This window comes from Trachypithecus francoisi, unplaced genomic scaffold, assembly GCF_009764315.1.
Source record: "Trachypithecus francoisi isolate TF-2019V2 unplaced genomic scaffold, Tfra_2.0 Lachesis_group9, whole genome shotgun sequence".
In the NCBI taxonomy this organism is placed as follows: Eukaryota; Metazoa; Chordata; class Mammalia; order Primates; family Cercopithecidae; genus Trachypithecus; species Trachypithecus francoisi.
In genome coordinates this window covers 62,658,148-62,664,147 of record NW_022681474.1, presented here as the reverse complement: position 1 = coordinate 62,664,147, position 6,000 = coordinate 62,658,148, and the positions used below count along the sequence as shown (strand labels likewise).

The 6,000-nt window shown below is 44.6% G+C and overlaps 1 long non-coding RNA gene across 1 annotated transcript; it reads right to left on the bottom strand.

Moving 5' to 3' along the window:
- Positions 1-555: 555 nt before the first annotated feature.
- On the bottom strand, positions 556-1,519 carry LOC117082158. Its single transcript, XR_004436496.1, has 2 exons — positions 1,298-1,519; positions 556-1,170 (listed from the first exon to the last, which is right to left on the bottom strand). It is a non-coding gene; the product is annotated as an uncharacterized LOC117082158 (long non-coding RNA).
- Positions 1,520-6,000: the final 4,481 nt, after the last annotated feature.

Sequence of the window (6,000 nt, the reverse complement as noted above, 5' to 3'; positions counted from 1 at the left end):
TACTAATCATTTCAACTTGTCAGCAAGGTTGTCTTATGTCTATGGCCTATATCTGCAGTAATTTTTTTTAACATTTATTTATTCATTTATTTAGAGATGGAGTTTCACTCTCACCACCGAGGCTGGAGTGCAATGGCATGATCTCAGCTCACTGCAACCTCTGCCTCCAGGGTTCAAGCGATTCTCCCACCTTAGCCCCCCGAGCAGCTGGGATTACAGGCGCCCACCACCAAGTGCAGCTAATTTTCATATTTTTAGTAGAGACAAGATTTCACCATGTTGGCCAGGCTGGTCTCGAACTCCTGACCTCAGGTGATCCACCCGCCTCAGCCTCCCAAAGTGCTGGGATTACAGGTGTTAGCCACTGTGCCGGCTACTTTTATTTTTTTAAAGATGGGGTCTCACTCTGTCTCTCAGGCTGGAGTACAGTGGCTAGATCATAGCTTGCCGGAGCCTTGAACTCCTGGGCTCAAGGGATCTTCCTGCTTCAGCCTCCTGAGCAGCTTGGATTACAGGGGCATGCCACCAAGCCCGGCTAATTTTTTTTAATTTTTATTTTTTTGTAGACAGGGACTCACTTTGTTGCCCAGGCTGGTCTCAAAACTACTGTTTTGCGTGATGCATTATTTTTTAACCTACAGCAGTGCTTCAAAGTCACAGAGATTTTTGTCCTAGATCATTAGTTAAACTGCTTCTATTTTAGAATTTTTTGTTGTTGTTTTCTTAAAAAAAAAAAAGCAACAACAAATCTAGAAATAAAGGTAGGAACATTTATCGTTTTTCCCCCCGGGGTTGAGAACAGTCTCTTTTATCTGTTTTCCAGAGTTTTAATAACTGTTTCACAGCCTCTCCTGCGGATTAGATGTCCTGAGTGTGCTGATGTTTGCAACACTTCCCTTTTCTGCTGTTTGAATCATCTGCAACTTCACAGGATTAGTAATAAAGTCGGCTGAAGGGCAGATTTTATCCTGACCCTGGCAACAGTCACTCCTACCTAAGGCAACTGACTCAGGCTTCTCCTGGGCTCTTTTTTCCCCCCTACCAGGCAGATTTCTATCTATATATGGTAATAATGCTCCCTAGCAGAGGCGGCTGACTTCCCCAGGAAAACTGGAAAGTGAAATCACATACCAGAAACTTTGTGGTACTGTGGCCACGGTCGTTTTTCTGCTACAAAGGGTGAAAGTCGATTATTAAAGCAATTGCATCTTCTGAGAGTGATTTTCCCGCATCCCTCCGTGCTTGGGGGATGCAGGGACGCAGCCAGCACCCTCTGCCAGCCCTGCGAATGACTCACTGCGTTTGCACGGCCGCAGCCGGGCTCAGTGGTGGTGGTGGTGGTGACGCGGCCCGCAGCCCGAGAACGCAGGCGGGCTGCACCCTCTGGAAGCCAGCCCGGGTCTCCGCGCTGTCTTTCTCAACATCAGAAATGCTGCTCCTATTTGCATAGTGCTTGACCTTAATTGGAGTCCTGTTAGCGCCCGTGATTCTCACCAAAACTCAGTGAAGGGTGGGTCAGTGATCTAGGCCCTTTACTCATCGGGGAAACTGAGGCTCAGATGAACGTCTAGCCCAAAGTCACACCTAAATTGCGCAGCTTAGGTGTAAATACAGACTTGCAGGGGAGGCAATGTGCTTGTGTCACTCCATGCTGCGTTTTAGGTTTTCTTTATAAGGGCCAAACACCATCTGCTTTCATATAATAAACTTCCATTCCACTTTAAATATATAGAAAGCAGCACAGAGGAAGTTCAAGGGAGGAGATGAGCAAGCATGTATGGGAGTCCTATTTGTGGAAACATCACTCCAAATCAGTAACAGTTTTTTTTTTCCTAGTGAAGTTGATCAAAAAAAAGCCCAAGTTATTCAGAATGCTGAGATTTAAGGAAATGCGTAAAAATATTTATTTCTATCTTTTTAATGTGATCTCATTAGCTTTAAATAGCTGGTCTTCCTTGCTTTTTTTGGGAGAGGAAAACAACATATCTTCAAAACAGTTACCTAAAAATATTAGAAACTTTACCAAGGGAGCCGGGCACGGGTGCTCACGCCTGTGATCCCAGCACTTTGGGAGGCAGAGATGGGCACATCACTTGAGGCCAAGGGTTTGAGACTAGCCTGGTCAACATGGTGAAACATCTTCTCTACTAAAAATAGAAAAATAGGCCAGGCATGGTGGTGGTTTGCACTGGTAATCCCAGCTATTCACGAGGCTGAGGTGGGAGAATTACTTGAACTCGGGAGGCTGAGGTTGCAGTGAACTGAGATGGCACTATTGCACTCCAGCCTGGGTGACAGGGTGACTCTGTCTCAACAAACAAACAAAAAGAAACTTTACCAAGGGAGTTGTAAATAGAGGTTTTTTTTCAAATTTCATTTTCACATGCAGTAATATTTTTTTTGCTGTCTGGATATTGTTAGAAATTGTGTAGGAGAAAACGGAATGTTAGAATATTTAAAAATATGTAGCAGTCTCACAAGCTTCAGTAAGTTTTAAGTTCCTTTGGGTGGGTGTGATAGTTATGACATCAGTTCAAGAATACTCACTGTAGAGTATGTTAGACAAAATGCACACTCAACGGATGTTGATTAAAACCATTCTGACTCCACTGTTCAAAGCAATTCCATTTTTCTTGTTGTGTTGTTGCTGTTGTTTTTGAGACAGTCTTGCTCTGTCACCCAGCCTGGAGTGCAGTGGCGCAATCTTGACTCACTGGAACTTCAGCCTCCCAGGTTCAAGCAATTCTCTTGCCTCAGCCCCCTGAGTATCTGGGATTACAGGCACACACCACCACATCCAGCTAATTTTTGTGTTTTTAGTAGAGAGAGGGTTTCACCATATTGGCCAGGCTGGTCGTAAACTCCTGATCTCAGATAATCCTTCTGCCTTGGCCTCCCAAAGTGCTGAGATTACAGGCGTGAGCACTGTGCCCAGCTGAAATTTAATATTAGAGTTAGGTTTGAAGCCCACTGTCAGTTTCATTGTACTGTTGATTTGAGTATAGTTCTATCCGGAAGAAGAATAAACTAGATGTCTCTGTAAAGTAACTTTTAGTCGTGTTTTTCAGCCCTGTCTGGCTTGCCAGGGCATTTCTAAAAGGGGCCAGGCCAGTGGCTCATGCTTGTAATCCTAGCACTTTGGGAGGCCAAGGCAGGAGGATCTCTTGAGGCCAGGAGTTGGAGACCATCTGGGGCAACATAGCGAGACCCTATCTCTAAAATAAAGTAAAAATAGGGCTAGGCTTGGTGGCTTATGCCTGTGATCGCAGCACTTTAGGAGGCTGAGGTGGGTGGATCACCTGAGGTCAGGGGCTTAAGACCAGCCTGGCCAACGTGGGAGAACCCCATCTCTACTAAAAATACAGAAAATTAGCTGGCTGGATTTGTGACGGGCCCTTGCAAGCCCAGCTACTTAGGAGGCTTAGGCAGGATAATTTCTGGAACTCAGGAGACCGAGGTTGCAGTGAGCAGAGATTGCACCATTGCACTCCAGACTGGGCAACAAGAGAGAAACTCCATCTCAAAAAAAAAAAAAAAAAAAGTAAAAATAAAATTAGCCAGGTGTGGTGTTGTGCGCCTGCAGTCCCAGCTACTGGGGAGTGTGAGGTGGGAGGATCGCTTGAGCCTGGGAGGTTGAGGCTGCAGAGCCATGAGCCATGAGCCATGATCGTGCCACTGTACTCCAGCCTGGGCAACAGAATGAGAATCTGTCTCAAAAAATAATTTTAGAAGAGAGTGGCAAAGACTGTATGGCCTTTGGAAACAGTCTCATTGCTATTCACCTTGATCATATCTTCCACCTACCTGCACAATTCCCACTGCCCTTTCCACCCGCACTCCCCTTAACCCTGACCTGCAAAAGATTAATGAATGAATTAATTAAAAATTAATACATTGTAATCAATATAGTCTCACTTTATAACACTATCATTACCACCTTCGTGATCTGTTCCCACCACTATTTTTCACTTGGACAAAACACAAAGACACCAATCAAGCAAACAAAAAACTCCAAAAATCCACCCAAAAAGCAAAAGTACCTGTACCCCAACTGAGTAGTCTGAAAACCTTTTGGCATTTTTCAGTGGACCACAGAGCGATATTAGGCATACAAATTTGTGTTTCCTTTTCTAAGTTCAGAGGACAAATAGGAATGTATGAGCCACAGCGCTTAGGTTTTCCATATTGTGACTCTCATTATTTTTCGAGAGGGATGCAGAGAAAGTAGTTCTTGTCTGCCACCTAGTGGACAAAATTGGACTTGCGCCTTGCCCCTATGCTCCGGTAGCTAAACTTCACAAAAATACTGCACTGATTCAAATAAAGACTGATGGATTCTACGAGATGATTCTACTTTCCGAGCTTCAGAGCTCCACAGGTTAAAAAAAACAAGATGATATAATGCTGAAGATTTGTTGCGTAACAGAACAGGAGTTGATGCAAAATCAAGATGGGAAGAAAACCACACCTACTGAACCACATAATAAATAGCTATGCTTGGTGAGGGAATATTATTGTTATTCATATGAGTCAATTGCAATCAGAATACTCTGTGGAGCAATGGCTTTAAATGGCCCCATCCTCCAATAAAGCAAAGCAAACAGGAACGTATCAGTGGATGCTGATATTCAAACGAGCAGAAGTTCTTGTAATCCCCCTGCTCAAAAATTTAAATGAACTTAACCCAACTCTTTCCCTTGTATCTAGAAAGTCATCTGGTCTGGCCAGGCGCGGTGGCTCACGCTTGTAATCCCAGCACTTTTGGGAGGCCGAGACGAGCAGATCACGAGGTCAGGAGATCGTAGACCATCCTGGCTAACACGCAGTGAAGCCCCGTCTCTACCAAAAATACGAAAAAATTAGCCGGGCATGGTGGCGGGTGCCTCTAGTCCCAGCTACTTGGGAGGCTGAGGCGGGAGAATGGCGTGAACCCGGGAGGCGGAGCTTGCAGTGAGCCGAGATCGTGCCACTGCACTCCAGCCTGGGCGACAGAGCGAGACTCCGTCTCAAAAAAAAAAAAAAGAAAGTCATCTGGTCTTACCAGTTTTTTTCTTACTGCTATAAGAGTGATCAGTAGATGGTTTTCCATTTCAGTTTCCATCTTAGCTCTGACCAGACTACACACTGTTTTTAGATTCATCTTCCTTAAACTTCTGTCACTGTTGTTTGAAAATACAATAGAACTCAATTTCCCTTTCTTTCCAAATACCTCTACCTCCTCCATCTGATTTCACTGTTACTTGAATCCAGTGTCATCCTATCCTTACATTTTCATTTCCCTGGCCCCTTGAAGAAGTGTTGCTTTTTGCAGCCTTGGAGTCTTCATTGATGAGCTCCTGTCCTTCCCTCCCTTTCCCAGACAAAGCTTTTTCATCCTGTAGGGTCCAGCCCAACTCTTGCCCCTCCATGTCACTCTCCCTTGTCTGTGTAATCCTATGGAGGTTATAGCTTACATTCTATAACTGTGTGCTTGTGCAAATACTTGTCAAATTGTTTACTATTGATACACAGGCTTTAGTCTCATCTTATCCAAAATCTATTGGGAAATATTCCAGGCCAGATACTATTTCTTATCCCTTTTCAAGCCCCCGCCGGGGTCTACATGTTTGGGAACACTGTGAGCTCAGTAAGATACTTGTCTATTGGTTTTCTTTATCAGCTCGTAATTCTGCAAGGAAGATGCAGCTGGTATTGTAATTCCCATTTTACAAACGAGGACGCTGAAGCCCAGAGCAGTTTCAAGACTTGCTCCTGGGAACGGCAGTGCCAGGACAGGAGCTCTGGGTATTTCCTCCTTGTCTAGTCCCCTTTCCGGAGCACCCCACGGTCATCATGCTGATAGAGTGATAACTAAACCTGTGTTTATTTCAGATAGATTTCTAGATAACAGCAAGAGCTCATATTGTGAGGATCAGCTAGATAACAGATGATAATCGGGGTGTGTACTTCTGCAGCCTGCGTGGCAATTTCAGTTCTTTCTGGGTGGTGATGCCACACTTT